This window comes from Neodiprion virginianus, chromosome 4 (genome assembly GCF_021901495.1).
Source record: "Neodiprion virginianus isolate iyNeoVirg1 chromosome 4, iyNeoVirg1.1, whole genome shotgun sequence".
NCBI lineage: Eukaryota > Metazoa > Arthropoda > Insecta > Hymenoptera > Diprionidae > Neodiprion > Neodiprion virginianus.
In genome coordinates, this window is record NC_060880.1 from 29,386,020 (window position 1) to 29,406,501 (window position 20,482).

General features: G+C 45.9%; 1 long non-coding RNA gene across 1 annotated transcript in view; it reads left to right on the forward strand.

The window, feature by feature from the left end:
• Nucleotides 1–18,683, forward strand: part of LOC124302283 (uncharacterized) — a 63,935-nt gene extending 45,252 nt beyond the window's left edge. The window contains exons 2-3 of the long non-coding RNA XR_006907675.1: nucleotides 18,164–18,309; nucleotides 18,486–18,683. This is a non-coding gene — a long non-coding RNA (uncharacterized LOC124302283). The remainder of the gene's footprint in view (nucleotides 1–18,163; nucleotides 18,310–18,485) is intronic.
• The last annotated feature ends 1,799 nt before the right edge of the window (nucleotides 18,684–20,482 follow it).

Below are 20,482 nucleotides of genomic sequence, written 5' to 3' on the forward strand. Positions count from 1 at the left end.
CTTTAAAGCAGCATCACCCTTAACGCTCGACCTGCTTACCGGGGCTAATTTTTCAAAGCTTTTTAAGATCGGACGACTTCTAGTTTCGTCGTTTACTTTACCGGTGATCGCCAGAACTCTGCGCCGTGCGCCTGCCGCCGGGTAAAAATTTTCGCATCACTGAAGAATTTTTTTTTTACATCTACATTGCACGGCAAGTGGTCTCGTCAAACGTTCCTGCTCTTCAAAATGCTGCTTTGCAGCTACCCGGACCGTGTAGCATAATCCGTAGCCAGAGTTTATTCGTCCAAATAAATCATTTGCCACGAAACATGTCCTTGTAAAGAAGATTAATTGAGTATGATATTTTTTAATCGAAGCACTTGGCGGAGTGAATAACACTGTACGCCATTTCATCAGTGAATCGTAAGTCGGTCATTACCCTCTTGCTCTCATTGGAAGCGGCTGCTTCAGATGATGAGCTTTCGTAACTCGAACCATCAATTTATACACTACGGTGTGATCATTTCTGAAACTTTCATTCACTTGAAGTGGTGACTAATTAGATGGCGTCAGAGTCGCAGTAACTATGTTCACTTGGCAGAAAAAAATGCAAGTTTTCGAATTGAGTATTTCAGAAACAAGGTTTGGATGGCGCAGGTTGTAAGGAAGGAATGAACGTTTACACAAGTTCACAGATTAGTTTATCCGTCGGAGCTCAGCTATACAAACGAATTGCATAATTTCGCAGTATTCTTACCGTTTCATTCTATTGTTTCTACGATTTAGTTCCGCCCTCGCCTTACGCCCCCTCTGAATCTTCACCCTTAAACTTTTCGACTCTCAGGTATAACCCAACTTTGACAAAGAATTAATGAATTGTTCCAAGTGAAAATACTTTTGAGTCACTTGTTTCTCGTTTCCAGCAAACTCCGGCGGGTACACAGATAAGTTATCTCCCCTGCAGTTTCCGTCAGCAGTGAAAAGCCGCATGATTATTCAGCAGAGCTTGGAAAGTAATTCATACTTCTACTTGTGTTTATCTCGCAATTTACTTTTTTGAGCTTTAACAATTGATTTAAAAAGCTAGTCGATCTCCTATTACATCGTTTCACCGAATAATTATCAATCTCTTTTCGATTGGAACGGGATAAATATTGAAATGAATTAGACGTGATCCGAATTGGAGTATATTTGAATTCAAATGAAATCGATATTCCTTGTTTTGTTTGTTTTGGAGCTTAATATTTTATCTTTGATCAAATATTGAATTCTATTCCGAAGGATGTGCTCGCTAGAATTACCGTGGGTGAAATACTTTTTCAGTGAGCTCAGTACCCCTACACTTCATACTTTACAAACAAATACTATACATTTGGTTAAAAAAACAAAAACAATAGATGTTTGTACTGTTCAAGATCGGAGACAAATTGTTTCTTCATATTCACAGCACAAGCAGTGTCGATACACGATTTTCCCCCGAAAAGCAAGTGACTGTTTCTCTGCGTGTTTACCAAAAAGAAAAGAATCCTGATATCGCATTACCCAGGCTCTTCCACGGATGATAATAAAATCTGAAAGTGGCGGAGAAGCGGTGAACGGGTGTCTAGTTTTGTAACGTTTCATCCGTAGCTCAATGCAGAGGCGCTCTTAGGGACGGAGTAGATGGCGACGGTGATGTTGTGCAGTGCTCGGTCGGAATTTCAATAGAGCCAGAGCAGGAACCGGTTCGTCTTGACTGGGACGGAAGACAGGCGGCTGCTCGGGCGTTCGGGCGGGGCCCTCGCGCACATACGCGGGTCCGATCGCACGCACTCACGCACGCAAGTCAAGGCAAGGCCTGCGTCCACGTACGCACGACTCTTCACACCTCCGACTAATTAAAAGAACCATCCTCACACCCCGAGGGCTTCTCTTTTTCATCTTCCCTCGCGTCGCGTCCTTTCTTTCAGAGTTCTCGTCTGGGCGGGCGCCCGCGCCGAGTGCCGTGTACCTTGGGCCTGAAAAAGAGGTGGAGAACTCGGTCGTTCCCGGCCGTCGCGGCTCGGCTCTTCGTTGTTTATACCCCGAAGCGAACTTGCCACAATAAACCCGTGTGTAAACGTTTTTCTCCGAGAGGTCACACCCGCGTCCTGTCCCACCTCTACGCCTCGTCTCCACTTTCATTCAAGCCCGAGTCGCGGGGTCACCGCACTTGGAACGATACGACGCGTCCTCGACGATGAAGTTCAGCCGAACCACGCTCGCTAATCAGCGTTACCGAACCGCGTTGATCGAGTGTCCGGCGCACGGAAACGGACGAGTTATAATTGGGCCCGTCGCTGTAGGGCGACACCGGCGTCCGGGCCCGACGACTAGACGACGGCAGGGTTGGGCTCGCTGATCAGCGATGTCTGCCGGAGATTATCGACACGCTCGCGCCTCCGCGCCCACGTTGGTTTCACGTTCGTTGGTCCCCGAGTCCCCGGTGCACGGGCCCCTTTTGTTGCCGTTGTTCGCGCTTGTTGTATGCGACGGGCTGTCTTTTCGAGTCCATTGAAACAACGACCTCGTTTAGTCGCACCGTTTTGTCAATGGAACGATTCGTGTCGATGATTCACGGATATTGGTGGTTGGGGTGAGGTATCGGCGTTGACGAAGGCACGGCTGATGTGGAATTTTTAAGGAGCATTGGTCACGAAAATTCCCACCAAATTCGACGCTTTATCGCTATCCACGAATATCACTAGCTCACTGCGAAGCACTGCTGAATGGTATGCTAAATAGACACTCGAGGAGTAAATAACTAACCAAGGTGCAGGATTCGTTCGCGACAATTATGATTGTGAAAAAAAAAAAAATAAAGAAATGCGTCAACAATCAACCTTCGGCACGAAGCATTGAGCTTTTTCTTTCAACGTATTATAAATAATTGTTACATTAGACGAGTTCGTTTATCCAAAGGTCGTGTGAAATTGATTAATAAGTCCTCGATATTTAATCTCCGACGTTTTCATATCAAATACTTCCTCGGAAAAAATATATTATACTAGGTATATCAAATCTCTCGAGTGATTCGTCTTTCACTCTTCTCGCCTCATCGCCGGTCTTGTCTCTGTCGTGCAACCGCCTTGAAAATTCTAACTACTCGAAGTATCGACGCGACGTAAGCTTGGTGCATACATCAAGCTAATGCAGCAGTAGGGGCGTTGATGCTGAGGCAGGGCTAACCGCGTTGATTGATTTAATTATCTTCAATTGTACCCGCCACCGGTGCGGACGAATCGGAATATCGATTTGTACCGGGCATAATGGTCGCTAATCGATCTTCATTGGAGTCGAGATGGACCGCGAGATATTCAATCACTCCGAGGAACGGTGCGACGGCTGACCGGGCGATCCATCAATGCGAGACACCGGGGCATGATCCCTCGCTCCCTCCCTCCCGCCCCCCTTTCTCCCAACATCGCCGCTCCGTCCCAGCTTCCCTCGCGCCGCGGCCTAAGTAGGTACACGGGGCCCAATAAACGACGCCGGGCCACGGACCACCCTGCGCAATAAACCAGTGTAGGTCTCGAACATCGAAGGGCCCGATGCTCCGCTCGCCTCATCCCGGGCCCGATGAACGCTGCTCGCGTGCACTGCACTCATACGTAATCGCGTGTACGCCGCACGGCGTACTTGGTACCTATACCTGATTAACATATCTTAATTGCAGGTGTTTCTCTCCCGGCCGGGTCGCTCGTATCCCTCCAGGGCCCGATCGCCGGGGCATTCCAGTCCGGAGTCCTTAAGCGGGGCCCTTCGATCGCGAGCCTTCGAACCGACGACGGGAGCCTGCAGGAGAAGCGGCTACCCGTAATTGGCCTCTTCGTCGTGATCGTCGTCCTCCTCATCCTCCTCGACGCTGCATCTTCCTTCGCTTTATCCCCCCCCCCCCCCCCCCCCTTCGCCCACCTCCTCTCCCTCTGTCTCCTCGCCCTCGTTACGCTAACTTGTCATTGATCGCAGATACGCAGATAGTATCCGTTCCCAACTCTATATCCCTTGGTCGAGTTTATAACCTCCGACGTCTTTGCAGCATGCCGGCTATATGTTCCATTGTACGTACATATTACGTATGTATACAGAGTTTCGAGAACTCGCCGAGTGACACACGCACGCGGGGCGCAACGAGCTGTAATGTTACTCATACTTTCCGGGGCTTGATTAATAACGGATCTTCGTGTAGTTCCGGCCCACGTACGTACGCCAATCTACAGGCTTCTGTCACGGCTGACCTTTACGCTCGATTCAATGCCGCGCGAATCACTCTTTGTCCTCGCGGTTGTATTATTCCTGCAGTATTACGATCCAACGGTACCTTGACATTCGACGCCTCTCCCGCTCTATACCGCGTGTAGTGTGATTTATACGCCGGGATCCGAGTCCTTTGGGCGTGATTTGTTACACGGCACGTAACCGTCCTCGGCGTTTATGCATTAGGATTTTTCGATTGAATTTTCAATATTTCAGGCCCACTTATTAGCCCGGTACCCACTCGCTGCATATTATCTCTGAACGTCGATGGTTACAATCGTGACGCTTCGGCAGGTGGGCGTTTGTATCACCACACCGCGAATCGCCCGCAGTTATATTACAGACCTTCGGGAATATCTCGTCCCGGGGCCCGAGCACTGACCGATGGATTAATTACCGCGGGTAGACAGTTAACTCATTATACCTTGTAGAATGTACAAAACCGTCTGTATTGGTAATTGCTTTTTTCCACTCTTCGACAAGTGGTCCGTTCCCTCGCCCTCGTCTTCGTCCTCGTCCTCGTCCTCACCCAATTCCCCTTCATTCCTCCCCCATCTCGTCCTCGGACTCTGGGATTTGTTTCACCACGTTAATACCGCGCGTTGTCCAAACACACGCGGCGCATATACGCAGGCCGTGGGCGCAACACGCAATTGCCACGTTTGCGGAGGAGGAGGAGGAAAACTGCCACGGATACTATTGACACGGCGGAACGTCCTAGCCAAACATCATCTGCGCGCGCTAAAAATCACTGGTACGTACCTGCACGCTACACGCATGCTGGCGTATATGTTGCACAGCATAGTACGGTATAACGTGCCCGGAATAAATGGAGACGTGCACCGGCAACTCATCGCCGGCTCGAGCATCCCGGTCAAATATTCGTTCCGTCGAACTCTTGACATCGGCTTCCAGCCATACGAGTCCCCGTTTGTTCTTCACGGCCGATATAACGGTGCGATAATATTTAAGGTCGTATCGCCTCTTCGTCCCGATGACGCGAGGATTGAAATCTGGCAGATTTGCGGGACCGCGAACGAACGACACGGGTGATCGGATTCGGATCGAAGCCGTGAAAATTATGCGCGATGCAGGAGGCGACGAGAGTGGTCGGCGATTAAGAGTCCGCCGCTTCGGCTGCAGCGAGGAAGAGCGATATAAGTCCCAAAGGACGTCGGAGCTGGCGAGTAACGATTCCCGGCTGTCAAGAGCGAGGCGCTTAATTGCTGCTATCCATCACCGGATGCCCCACCGTAGCCGGTGCCTCCGGAACGCCGAGGACAAAGCGCTCGACGCTCGCGGCTGATCCTCGTATCCGCGACGGATGCGTCGCTCCGCGTTTTTTCGAGACAATTTTACTGCGTTTAGGAATTATTTTATCCAACGTTAAATCATTCGATCAGATTAATGATTATTCCTGGAACGATTTCGGGACCCGTCCGCAGTCCTATTGTCTGTCGGTCCCCGGGAATCCGAGGGCCCTCTACGACTTATGGGACATCGCGTCGCGGCCCTTTGTGTCCCTGCAGGAATTGCCCTGCCGCAGTTCGCTTCGATCCTTTATGCGCCTCCGCGATCTCCTTGCCTGCCGCTTGCTGCCTATCTTCCGCACGTTGTACGCGTCCTCGGGGCCAGATCTGGTTTATATTTTATAAATAGCACGCGTAAGAAAGAGCTAAACGCTGCAGGTACCAACCCACACGCGCATATATCCGTCCGAGTCCCCCGCTTTCGATCCCGCTTTGTTGCAACCGTGACGGGGAATTACTTGCTTCACCTACACGTGATATTACTCGGAGTTTCTAGTTCAGGTGTGATAAAATATTCACAACTATTTTATCGGTATTTATTTACCTTACGTGTGGACCGCGTGCGAACGACCATTATAAGGCTTTTAATTGACTGGAGTTCCGCGCAACTCTTGGTGCGAGAAACGTGATTAGTTTTCAACCACGCCTCGGATAACCCAGCACGCGAGAAACGGCTTTCAAGAATATAAGAAAAATCGGATGGGTATAAAAATAAAAGATGAGACGGAGATGAGAGAAATGGGTTAACCGAGGTGTATTTGTGGGATAAGATAGTTTTTACCGCGTTGCTTATACACACCTATGTTTTATCTCACCTGCTCCAACCTCGTAACTGCTTTTCAAGATTGGGTTCCTAATGAAGCGGATAACCTGGCTAGGTACCGATTGACCTTTTCAAATGAATTAACCGATCGCAGGTGAAGCGAAGACTTTCTCACATCCCGATATCCCATCACTTGCGGACCTGCTGGAGGAAGGTGGGAGGAGTGAAATTTGGGACTCATCTCACGTGACGCTGTGCCATGTTTTCTTTACACCACCTCGACGCGCCAAGCGGGCCAGTTTTCCTTCTTCTGACAAGCAGACTCGCCACCCCGAGTCCATGCAGGCGCCACCGACATACCTGGACAGTTTTATGCCCGATATGAAGAAACCTTAAATCTTTACGGTTCATAAACATATCAAACCAACTAACAGGATATACTGCACCCAGCGTCAATGCAGCTCACCTGACTTCCTTCTGCTGCAGCAGCTTGTGCACATTGTACAGAGTTTGACCCGAGAGACAGGAGTTTAGGGGCTATCAGCTGACACTCTGTGCGTTAGAGAATCAATTTTTCAATCTCTTATTATCACAATTGGAGAAATTAATAGGTATTCAGGATACTCCAAGATATAATGCATGTTAAATAACGAGGCATTGGTAGCAGAAACCTCTTAGACTAAGAAAAAAATGTGACGATATTTTCATTCGAAGTTTAGGAGCTTCCGCAATCCTTGCGCGAAACAGTGAAGCCGTGCGCCAAAAGGGGCCAGATTTGTTGATTTGCTGGTCTGTTGTATGCATTATTCAACGGTGCGGTTGTTATTAGGCCATACTTCACTACCGATCATTTATGTAGAGAATTTGAAGCACAGCGTTTGGAAAAAAAATCTTGAATTAATGCAGACTCAACCGAGTGAGGATAGTTTTAGTGTATTTGTTACATATAGAGATGGACGGGAATGACAAAACATCCTACGCTGTTTCTGTCCCGACAAAGATTGATGCAAAGATCCTGAAGACAGATCAAGAGTCACGATTTGTAGCAAGAAAAGTTAATATCCAAGTCTGTGTATTTAGAGACCCGCTTGATACCTCATACCTACTATCGACGGTGAAAAAGCGAATCTCATACCTGCGATCGTCGTATCAAGTATTGGTTCTTGGGATTTTCGGACGACCCGCAGCTCTCTTTGCTACGCGTCGAACTCAGGCGCAAAAGCAATAACTAGAAAAATAATTAGATTAACTGTACAGCGTACAACGGTATTTCTCGGTACCGAGATATATCACACCGTGTCACGGCTGCAAGTTTTCTTGGTACATTGATTTCGCATAAATGAGCAATTCGTTGATTGAATTCATCTGCAACTTTTGGATTAAATTGGAGAAAGATTCGTATGATTGCGCCCAAATGAAATGTGACGTATCTCATCTTCCTTGCCTCAACTTCCGTTTACATTGGAACGCTGATTGTTCTCTGCCGCGGCTCAACGTTCAAGCTGGTGATGCGGAGTCACAATTACAAACCTTTTAACTCCACTAATCTCAGCGCGGCAGTTCGATGCGGCGAAGCAAACATTCTTACACGCATTTCAATGTAAATATGCGGTGACAAGAGCCGCTTCAACACCTGACCGAAAAGTCCTCAACGTTAAAGCTTTGCCTACGCATCACCGTCAATTTCCTGCCGATGCCGCGATGCTGCCAGCCGGTAACAGTATAACGCTATCCGTGATGTAAGGCGCAATTTAAAAAAGAATGAAATTTTCGTAAACCGGAGGCAAGGGATCGGATTTCGGAGTGGCTATTGATTTTATGTCCCAGCGTGCCGGCTCGCCCCTGAGTAACATGTCCTCTGAAAGGCCTGACTTACGACCGTCTGACACCGGGATCCGATTGGCTGCGAGCGGGGCGACGAGGCGTCAGTGTCAACCACTAATTGCCCGTGAGGGCCAGCGAGTCTTGAAGAAGATATAGTTGATGGGTCTCATAAAAGGGCCCACATCCTCTATTATATGGCTGTCTCTGCTTAGGACTCACCTATGTAAAACAGCAGCGGGACTCAGCCAGCTGAAAAGTTTACGAGGCGTCTAACCGCGTCCTTACGCTATACGGCACTGTGCAGCTAGCCAGTAATTCAAAATAGGCCTTTGGACATGCCTCGTATGACAATGTTCGGCCTCATAAAACCTCAGCTATATGTACGCATCGTGCCTGACCGGGGTTTTTAAAAAAATACTGGCTCGTTAAAAAATGAATCGTCCAAATGACAATGAGTACAACCTGCTGGAGATTCCTTTCAGGCTGCACGCTCGGACCCATCCTGCAGTACTTTGTATTCTTAATCGTATACATTTCATGGCTACTATAAGAGGAAATTTACTCCGCGGAGTTTTTGTTTACGCGAAGTGGCCTCAATGCGCGGTACTTATTGGCTTCGGCGGTAATAATTGTCAAACATTTCATCTTTATGCGTGGGTGCTAATTGAAAGTGGAAATATGTACTTGTGCTTGGAACACAGGTGCCGCCGGTGTATTCTGACTCGTAGTCATATGTATTTACTTTAGCTGTGACGTGTAACATTCTGCATTAGTGACGGGGAGACTTTAAATTTTTTCATGACTAATTGTTGACATGCTAATGAATGCGGTATGGATTCATCTAGCACTGAAATATCGTGGTAGTGAATAACATGTTATCGTTATAAGATTGCGTAATTCAATTGCAATGTTATCGGTTCAAATTTGAGGTGTTGAAAAACATCAGTACAGTTGCCAAGCGTATCATTTAAAGAAATTTTTTTATTTATACCATCGCAAAATACGTGCAATGTCTAATTTTTACTAATAATTGAGCTAATCGAAGGGGCAAATAGGAAGTAGGAGCTGTTGATTCGTGGTCCCAAACCTTTTTGAACCCTGTCTATACCTGGGTCAATTATGCAAGCCTATAGGATAGGCAACTACTATTTTCAGTAACGTATTCGTCTTAACTAAGTGAGTTTTGCAATGTTCAATGTGATGTGACTTTATGTGTACACATACTGCGGGTTTATGGTATGGTGCTCAAAAGAGTTAATATGAGGAAATTTTGTACCTGCGTATCTCTCGGGAGTATTTTTGTTCCAGCAGCTCACAGAGGACCCGTGGAAAAAATGATGGCATCGTTGCTCGGCAAGCAGTTTTTGGCAATTTTTACGCCGAAATTATACGCCGGTATCCGACGATTTTTGTTGACGCTTCACGTTGTCCGAGATCAGATTGATAGTAAATAAAAAATAATAAAAAAAAAAAAAAAATCAGCCCGAACGCCCTCTCGATCGAACCTCCGTAACGACTACGTCATGAATCTCGAGCAGCGCTATATGTACGAACTTATATTATGCGGTGCAAATTTATGTCCGAGTTTGCCGGGTGTCTAAGTGCATATAAGCGTGCGATAGGCATTATTTATTTGTCACTAAAAGCCGAGTGTCTGCAGTTAAGAGAGAAAGCTTTCGGTTCCGTGGTGGTAGTAACTTGAAAACTTATCCTTTTTCTTGTGTTAGTCTCCGACAACCGATGAGTGGTCGGAAAACTACAGTTTGAAGTACTGTAGAGCTCTCAGTTCCGTTCGTAACACCTCGCCAACTCCACGTGCGAAAATCTCCACCAGTTGACGGGTTCGATATTTCGTTGAAGTTTTCGCCAAATCAACCATGAGCACGAGTATCAATTTTTGACCGTCAGGAAAAATGGATACACGGTGTAATATTTCGTAAACTCCAAGTGCATCGTGACAAATGAAATATTTTTATCGCAGACTCAGTTACGCGATGCTAAAGTCAAGCCGCATACATAATATGCGCTGGTTATAAATGATCCGTGAAGGATCAACTTTCAGTAGAGTCTGGCGTAGCTGGAGCGTTCCCCTTCAACCTGCACCGTCTGTCTCATGACATATATATATAATATACATATATATAAATTCATGAGAAAATTTTCAAAACATCTCGCGTTGCACGGTTCCATTAGCATCGACACGTCTGCATGATGAAGTAGACGAAAGCTCTGACAAAATTTCCGCGACAAGTTCTGGCTGGCTGGACCTCATCCTCCGGCTGTGCATCGAGCCGATTTACTTGTTATTTCAGATACTGTCGCGTGCCTGTCGCGTATCAATAAAACCTCGCCTGCATGAATGAGCGAATGACGCGCACGTGAATCGCCTTCGGATTGAGTCCGGCGTGGTTCGACCGACTTAAGGTGAGCCGACGACACGCCGTGCCGGCTCTTTGGTACATTTCACTAGAGATTCGGTAGGGGACCTCGTTAAACGGTGGCACCGGACCCGTGTACCAACTTGCGTATGACACACACCCAAACATGGATTCCAGCCGTCCTCTCCCGTGTAGAACACGGAGACCGTAGCGGCGGCAGCGACGACGGTTGCGCAAAAAAAAAAAAAATAACGTCGCCTGACGTGGGTTAATTATTGCGGTTGAATCAGCTGTCGATAAAGCCGATCGCAATCTGGTAATTTACGAACGGCGTGAGCCAGATCAGCGACCCCCCTTTCAGACATCGCGAAGCGTTCACCGTAGGAACGTTTATTCAGTTTCCCTCCTCGCGGTTCCCGCTTGGCTCACCTTGCCTCGTCTTATCTCACCTCGTCTCTCGCCCCTCGCCCTGTTCGATCCCTCCAACATTCCGGACCTTCACCGATGCCCGCGGAAGCACAGAAGCTGGCGGGGGAAGAGCGTAATTGGCGTTTAATTGAAGCTGGATGCTAATGAACAAAGCATTCGAATGGGAGATGGAAGTCTATCCGCCGAGTCGCAAGTTCGCCCGGTGCGTACAGCCATTATATTGCCAATTTTGGTAATTACTTCGATGGCCGGGAGGAGAATGAACGCGTCGAGAAATCGTTTGACTCTGTTTTTCGGTATCTAGCTGCCGGAGCTGTTGCCAACCGGTCGTGATCCGAGAGGATGCGGTTGTAACGAGGCAGGAAATTGGAGCGATATTAAAAATGGTGAGCAGTAATGACCTAGGTTAATGGCTTCCATACGAGATGATAGGGAACCGCGTTTTGAGTCTAAGCTCAAGCCGTCGCGCCATATGGTTCGGATAAATATTATATCAAGCCACGTTACGTACGATCCGCGAAACGTATCTGCTACTTGTTGAACCAGCTCTGGCTCGAGTCATCTTTTGAATCAGTGCCTCTTTAATGGGGATATACCGCCCGCTTATGAGCCCGGCTTGTTCGCAACCGAGTATACCTGTGTACATGTGCGCATATAACGGTTAATGTTACTTTATGACGCGTACATAATACACCGAGTCGACACCCTTTCCCTTCTCGTCATCGTTTAAATAGACGAAGCTGTGGTGGGAAATAACGAGCCTGATATAACTTGGCACCCTGGCCATACCGCCGCCGCGGAATTAATCCCCCATGGGAAATCTCTGTATTAATTCGCAAAACTCCGTTCTTCCTCCTTACAGCTTCCTTCTATAGTCTTCTCTCGGACCTGAAAGGTAGCGTGGATATTTGACTCCGTAATTTCATCCACATGTTTCGAATACACCGTCCAGTGGACGGCATGCAGGCGGCTGATGAACCGGGAACAAGAGATCGAATGAACAGTTTTGACCTACAGTATTATCCCTGATTGGATGGCTTGAGGCTGCTTATCGTTCGAAGAGAGATTGCGAAAATTAGAGGTTGTAAAATGAAAAAATGCTCCTTTTTTTTAAAGCAACGACTGTAAAGCCGCACATCGTGTGCCGAAGGTTTACTGGGTGGCTGACTGTTTGTACGGATGCTGCACGCTGCAGTTTGAGTGATTTCGAGCAGAGTATATCGCGTGTCCTAATGGCATAGGGACGTTTGCGTCCTTATACGACCTTCTACCACGCGTAAAGGTAAAATGGTACGTTGTGTGTTTTCGTTTGTATTTACGCGAAAAGCATTAGAATACGTTCAAGAGCGTTGAAATAGGAAAACGGAGGAATTAACGGTAAAAGGTTGCAAGTACTGTTGGTTATGCCCTTTCATTACGAACTTTATGAAAAATAATCACATCCACTAATGGTGTAAGGTCACAGTAGCCCGCATACGACCTTATACCACGTCCAATGGTAGAAGGGCAGATACATAAATTTTTTTCTTTCACAAGAATAAAATTTTCAAACAATGGTGGAAGTTTTTAACTACCAGTTGTTACGCCTTTATACTGTTACGTTTGATCCAATTTTTCGAGAAAACAAGAAATAATTTCAATTCTTCCCGGAGTCGAGAAATCTTTATATTTCGAAAGATTTTACGTCGTTCACGAGATAAATAAATATAATAATAATAAAAATGTATTTTGGTGCTGAAGGAGCGTATCCAACAAACATAATTCCTTTTACCTTGATTTAATTCCTCGGATAATCTTAATCTAGATATGCGTTTTGTGTGCTTTTGTAGCGAATGACGGTAAAAAAAAATTACACGTCGCATTATATCCAAATTCGCCTTTTTGACCCACAGTTCCTTACACCATCAGGCACGCGACATGTATATGCATTTACCTACTCATACTATTTCCGGTTTCCGTTATCCACGTGGGAACGCATGCGCCTACAAGGACCTGGAGCCATCGAGGTCCTGGTGGAGCCCATTTATGTTCAGCTAGTGGGTAATTCAGGTCCGACGCTTCTTGTTTGTCACCAATTTCACGGCATTGAATTCCTGATGATACCGGGGAGGTGAATTTGCGTGGGCGTTAGCGACGATCGATGGGAGGAAAATTACGCCAGTTTTGGAATTATCTTACTGTCAGAGCGATCTGTAATCAATGCTGAGAGTGAAAATAGAAGCAGCTATAGATCAGCCATAAGGCCTGAGGATCAATTTTCAACATATAAAAATACAAATGAGAAAAGTTTTTCGTCGAAATCCAGTGTGGCGGAATCAGTGCTGATGGCATTTATTCGTGTATTTCTCTTCTTCTCAGTTTTTTTCCTTTTATTCTTGAAAAGAAGAGCCAAAGAAAGAGAAACGTGCAAGAAAAAAAAAATTTTTTTTAGCGAAACATTTTACGATCTCTTTTCTCCCGGGGAAAACTTTATATCCCTAATTCTGTTTGGAAGTAAAGACGTTACAAAGAGATAAAAGTGTTCCCTGTTTCATAAAACCAGAAACAAAGTGATCCGTTACGACTTTGGAACATTCCACGAGTGGTTCTCGCCTAAATTCCGAACATCTCGAGCTTTTAATTCCTCGTGAAAGTAAGCCGGAGACTCTTTACATTTCCCGTGCCGCCTTGAGCGGTACATTAAGCAGCCGATACGCGGCTATATAATGGTTCACATTATTTCCGACATTGGCGGAAAATTACTCTATGTCTTTTTTCGCGCCGGATTGCGTGTCTCTCACTGTCAGCGATGAAAGGACACACATACATTCACGTGAGGGTAAAATCTAGATCACGACGTTCGTGGAAAAGTGAAAGACACGGTATTTTAGCTGCAGGCAATAGCTATTCAGCATCGCCAACCTCGGCGAAAGTCGTAGAACAACGTAACTTGCGTGTGAGTCGAATGACTTCCGCAGTCTCGTTATGAACGAAAATTTCGTAGATAATTACATTATTGTGTCGTTTTAAAGCCGTTCGATTGGTAGCGCAGCGGGGTCCTCAGGCATGCTACGCGCCATAAATTCTTAATGGAATGGAATCTGCAACCCGGGTCTAGGTCAGTCCGAAGGAAATTGCACTGAAAAAAGGCCAGTAGAGATGAAAATATCAGGTTTATACCAGCAGTCGCCAAGAAGTAATCTGCGTTAAACTGCATCCGAGCTCGTAAATCGTTGGAGCCCGGATAACTCATTAAACCCTTGACCCTTTCCTATTGGATTTCTTGCGTCCGACAAACGCCATTAAAATTAAAACCTTCGAATCGATATTTATAAGTAGTACAGCTACTGCCGAAACGTCGACGTTGCGGAGTCTTCGTTTGCAAAAAATTCACGATCCTACAACACGGGAGAGAAAACAGCCTTCCAGCTACCATGGATTGTAAACTTGTTGCGCCTCGAGTAGGTATTTCGTGTGAGTTGTATAATATGCGCAGCTGCAGGCAGGCGGGAAGGCGGGCAGGTAGGCACACAGCGTGGTTCTGAATTTATCTTGGCCGATCCTTTCATCTGGGACAGCCATAATTCCATGTGGTTCTAGCTTATTACAAGTCATACGCGACCCGGCGATGCCTTGCGCTCATCGCGTGGTATGCGTGCATACCTCTGCAGGTACACTCGTGTATTCGTGCACAGCGCCGCGTTTGCGCTCTCTCACAATACACTTATAATATGCCTGTCCGTACTCAAACGTGTATTTAGATACGTAAGTACCGGGGGAACGGTGGGCGCACGGTGCTTCAACCGCGAGTGAAACTCACGGGGGACTGACGGGTTCTGGGACCGGAGTCTGGTGTCACGGTCGAGACAAACGTGGCCGCCTCGAGCTGGCTCTTGTCGTAACGTTGAGATTTGGCGGCCTTTCGGACGCGGACTGAACCGTTCTCTGCGGTGAAATCTAGCTGACGGGTGGTGACGGGTCATGGTCGGGTCACGGACAGGTTCCCGCCGCGGAAACTCCCCTGCTTCGTAATTTCTTACAGTTTTACCAACTCAGCAACGAGGCCCTCTTTTAAAGAGTTACCAAAAACTTTGCACAACCATCATCCCCGAAAAGTTTCTAAAATTTTTTTCTTCTCCCCCTCAAGTTTCTACTGTCAGAAAAGTTTCTGTATATTTCCCTGAACACTCTGCGAGAGTTATATCAAATGATCTAATCAATGAGGACAAGGCTGGAGGTCGCCGAGGAAATGGAAGCCGGCGAGGCGTGTTAGGTGCGTGTGAAATGCAGACCATGTGTTCAGTTTCCGCTGAATTTGCTGAAATTTTCACGGAGTATAACGTTTCATCCATGGCGGCATCTGTTGGCCAATCTGTCAGTTTTGGAACCGTCCTTTCTACTGATTGAAATTACTCGTGATTAAGCTTGTTTGGCATTTGACAATCGGTCAGCGAAGTCCTCGATGTGTAACGCCGGAGGAAATCAATCGGACAGTTAAAGTTGGGTTCAGTTGCTCCGTATTATTTATTACCTATCATTAGCTATACCGGTGTTCGGGTTGGTTTTCGGGGTTACCGTTGATGGATACCAATAAAGTATATGCATGAATTAGTAATTTGGTAAAGTATCAGCTAATTAATTGAGCCATTTCATTTGTTGGGTAGAATTCTTGAGCTCGTTTTTTCACTCGGCTATTATCGTATCCTAATCGAAGCGAAGGTGGCACGCAACGCGTCGAGGGTCACAACCACCTCTGCACCGGTTGACGGTAGAAAAATATTCGACGTGTAATAATGGCCTCTACAGGTATTTGGTAATTACGAGTCTCGCCGTGACAACAGCGGTGTCACCGCGTGGCTAGACGTGTTTTTGTCAACGGCATTCCACCAGGAGTCCGGCCATCCCGGCTCCGTAGCGTTAGGAAATATATCGTCCGGCCAAAGCCAGAAGTCAGGATTGCCAGTCCTCGGCAAAGAAGACTGCCTTGAGCCTTGCGTGATGCGACGGTATTAGACAGGCCGTCCCGGCTCTTCGTTTCGTTTTTCCTCATTTCTTAGGGTAAGCCCAGACCGGAAAGACTCTTCTCCACGCTCGGAGAAAAGGAGAAAAGCTTCTTCGATTCAACCGACACTTTTTCCACTTCTCGGCGGAGTGAATTATTTCGCAACCGCGTTATGGGTAACTTGTAAACACTTTCCCGGTTCAATCGATATCTTTTTTTGGTTTGTTGGCTTTATCGAAAAAAGTTAACCTCTTGAACGATTTTTTTTCGAGACTATCAAACTTTTTCTCGGAGTGTATATCGCCAGGTGGTGTTGAATGAAAACGATCTACGTTGAAATCCCGGAGAATTGTGAATTTATTTAAAAGTTTGGTCGTTAACTCTGCATGCGGCGCGACTCTTTGGTCGGACTCGCAGGGGTATTCAGCCGCGCAGGTGGGTGCCGATTTGGCGGTCCGAACCTGCGTACCGACACGCAAGGATCGTCCGGCTCTGGTAAGTGGAACTGCTGAAACTAGGGCTTCGGATTATACACAATCTTTTGTCCGAAGAATCTTTGAGTCGCCTTGAAATGTCGAAATTTTTTGACTTTCCTTTCATCACAACGCCGTTTTGCATAACTCGAGGGTGGGTTCAAGAGGGAAACTTTCCGTTACTTTCACCTATGTTCAGAACTATTACAATAACGGTGAATTAATCAGAGATGGATCCTGTGAGTGGAATAAGGTAATTGGAATGATAAAATATTAGAGGCCTTCGAAGTTTGGATCGAAAATCCACACTGACGCACAAAAGAAGTTAGGCATGCCATCGAGGGTTTGGTAAGTGGTTTTCTATTCATTAGGCAACTGGTTTCTCTAGCTCAAAAAAGTCCTCGTCAATAATGCAATAAAATTTCATTTGGGATGACCGAAAACCTTTGTTCCGTGTCCTTGTTCGCGATGCCATTAAGGTATAATTTTAGTAAGTGCATCGCGGACGAGACTTTCGTAGGTTCTAGTTTCGTCCGTGTTAGTATATATCGGAGTATTGACAACTCAAGCGAACGACGCCGATCTTACGAACGACCGGCACGGCACGGTGGGCGATGAGACGAGTAATAACGATGATAATGGCCTCTGCAGCACTCTATCTACGGCTTCTTTTGTCCTCAAAGATGCATTTTACGTGCTAGGCGTATGGGCATACCTGCAGCAGCCGCATATACGCGTGAGGCACGAGTCACATATTCCTTCATGCAACCGACGCGACGTGAAGGAATTACAGAGCAGAGTGTAGACGCGTAGGCACGTACCGCGACAGATCCGATTCTCCTATATCTCTTATTTACAAACGTATTGTCTCAATTCCATAACAAGCCGGGATGCAAGACTTAAGAACAATCGGCAAGGCCGTTTGCACATTCAATTCTTGAGTTGCATTTCCGTCTTCCTCGCTTCGTTTTTGGATACCGGTTGTGGAATAAAGGAAACGGTGCGTGCAGATATGCATGCACGTAACCACGTACGCCGAAAATGAATCGCAAATTGAAAAAAAATGGAGTCGAAGATAAAATCAGCAGAGAAGAATCATTGATCAATCATCATCGTGTTCTGCTTAAACCTGTTGCCGTGGCTTGTCAGGAATCGCTTGAGTTACCGAAAGAATTTTTCCCGTTATAAATTATACCCACGGAAGATGTTTCTTTGTCTGGCTATAGTTTCGCGGCTGATGAAAAATTGAAAAATTTGCCACTGAAGCGATAATAGACGATTTTAATTGGATTCTCGGAGAAACAAATCGGCTGACTTGGCTACCTTCTCAAGCCGCACGCAAAGTCGCGCGATCCCATTCGACATCGATAATAATTCATTTTTACTTTTATCGTTGCGTCACGTGGATAAATCAAACATCTCCACCTGAGTTTACGAAGCTCAGGAGCGGGTGGGGCGGCCCAAAAGGAGGGAGTTGGGTCAGGGAGACCCACCGTGGCGCAGGAGGCCAATGAATTCGATTATTTTCGATTTGATTTACGATATTGGAGGGTTTCTCAATGAATCGTTAACGATATTGTCATTACGCTTCAGGCACGTTCGAGGTGTGTTCGAATCTGATATTCTCTGCCTCTGCAGATCGTGAATACGTGTAGCCATTTCAAACACTCAGCTTTGATATTACGCTACTTGCACGTCACGCCTGTTTTTAGCGGGTCTAATTGGTAAAAGACTTTCTTATTTTACAGAGTTTTCATCGTTGGTAAACTAAATGGTCTGCAACATTTGAAGAACTCAATTTTTCGATAATTTTCCTGCATTGGAAGCTTCAACGCCGTCGAACACGTTTCCAAACAAACCAACCCACCGACATTTAATTGCAGTTGGTAAATCGGTAAGTAGAAATCGAGGTGAGAAAAAAAGCAAAATTAGAAATTATAATTGATTAATTCTACTCGTATTCACTCTATTTTATCGGTCACTTGTGTCATTCGCCAAATTACGGGTATAGAATTATTGACCTCGATACAGATTAGATCAGAGTTTGTTTTTGTGCTTTGGATGGAACAGATTGGTATTTGGTGGCAAATTAATATGAAACCGGGACACGTTCCTCTCTACATTTACGCCTCCCTGACTACCGGGGGTTGATGCCCAGGTAATTTAATATCCGGTCCAGTGGAGCGTCACCTGTTAGTTACCTGATTCCATCTGAAAATAGCATCGTCGATCCTCTGGATTCACTCGGCTGTTCCACACGTCTGTGTCGCTATGGTGAGTCCTACAATGACAAAAGAGCAATTTCATGTGTTCGAGAAAGAATATTGACCAATGAACTGCGAGGTCGCAATGGGGAAGAATTTGGATGATTTTAGTTGAAAATTGGCTTATTGAATAATACTATGGAATCGCTGCAGATTCTGAATTCAATATCGAATATTATGGAGTTCAGAATCGGAGATCTACGTAAATTTGTGTTATGAGAAAGCTTCTACATTTTTGGTTTTCAGTAGGAGGAGAAAAATGTAAACTTCTGAAAGCCTATCCAGATGAAAGTTTAGTACGTAAATATAGTCGGGAGTTGTTTTGTGCGAGGATTACTGCGAAGCTTGTTAAAATACTCAAATTAATGAAACTGTACGATACACAGTGAGCTAAGCCAGTCGAAATATTGTACAAATCGAAAGTGATTCGAATAATGAAACAAAACTATCGGCTGATACGAAAAAGTAAGGTAAATGTCGGAGCGGATACCGAACCAGAAATCTGAGAAATACGAGAAATGAATTAAATAAAATTTATTCATCTATATTTCTATGATGTAAAAAATTTAAGCTATGGCTTCTCGAGACACTTTCATTAAGAAAGAAAAAGAAAAAACGCTTTCAAATCTTGTCCGCGGTATCATCGAACTATCACCAGTCCGTACTCTCATTACAGAATTATGCGATAACTCAAAAGAACATCTAAAGATTTTTAGGCGTTTGATCTGAATTTGATTAGAAACTGCGAAAAGTTCGTCAAAGTGGGGCGTAAGAAGCGTCGGGCGAAATAATTAAACGACAAGTAGGTACCTCACCGTTTCCCAAGAGAATGATAAAGCGAGTCCCGACCTTTGGGTTGCTTTTTGTACCTGAATGAATCCTCCGGCACGATTCAAAGGCGAAATCAGGGACGAAGAAGTTTAAGAGAGACAGTATGTACTGTTCTCTCATTATACTCGCATACTCAAGCAGCCATAGAGGTATGGCGGTGGAAAATTGTTCCTCTATGTCAGAATCATGAATTTTAAGGTTTCGCGGAGTGCAAACCTCGCCGATATTACGTACATCCTCACATGCACGGGCATAACTGATGGTATAGACGTATTCAGAGCATGCCCAATAAAAAATGGGCCTCATAACTTATTCGTATGCCGTTGGAAAATTGCAATTTTCCCAGCTGATTGTGAGCATGTACATCATCGTTATACCCACCCGCGTCTCGGCTGCAATACACCTATCATCGTCAGTGATAGATGGACGGAACATGGAGGGCCCCCGGCCAAGGAAATTATCGAATTCTTTGAAAACTTGCCCACTTATGTCTTCCGATTCGGCGCCTGGCGCAGCTTCGGTACTTTCCGCCCCCGTTGATAAATGCGGCTTCTGGCGCTATTATTTTTCGATTCCGAATTCCGATCGCTGATTCCACACGCCTCAAATCGTAATCTCAAATTTTATACCACCGCAGTATCCGACATCTGGGAGTAGCATTTCTTTTTTCTTTCATACTTCGCTTCACCTGATTTTTTCCTCTTTATCTGTTATATACGAGAAAAAAATAAAAATAAAAATCGTGGAAAAGGCTATGTCAGATTTAGAGGAAGACGGACCAAATAGCGCCAGAGACCAGCCGTGGTTATGAATGCACGCAGAAGGGCGGACACGCCGGATCGTCACGTCCCGGGATTATAGAAAAAAGCTTTTAGGATAAGCCACCCGACCGTCCGTCCGTTCGTACGTCGGCCGTTCGTCCGTTCATCCGTCTATTCGTCTGAAGTGTGTTCCTATACACACTCCCCTTTG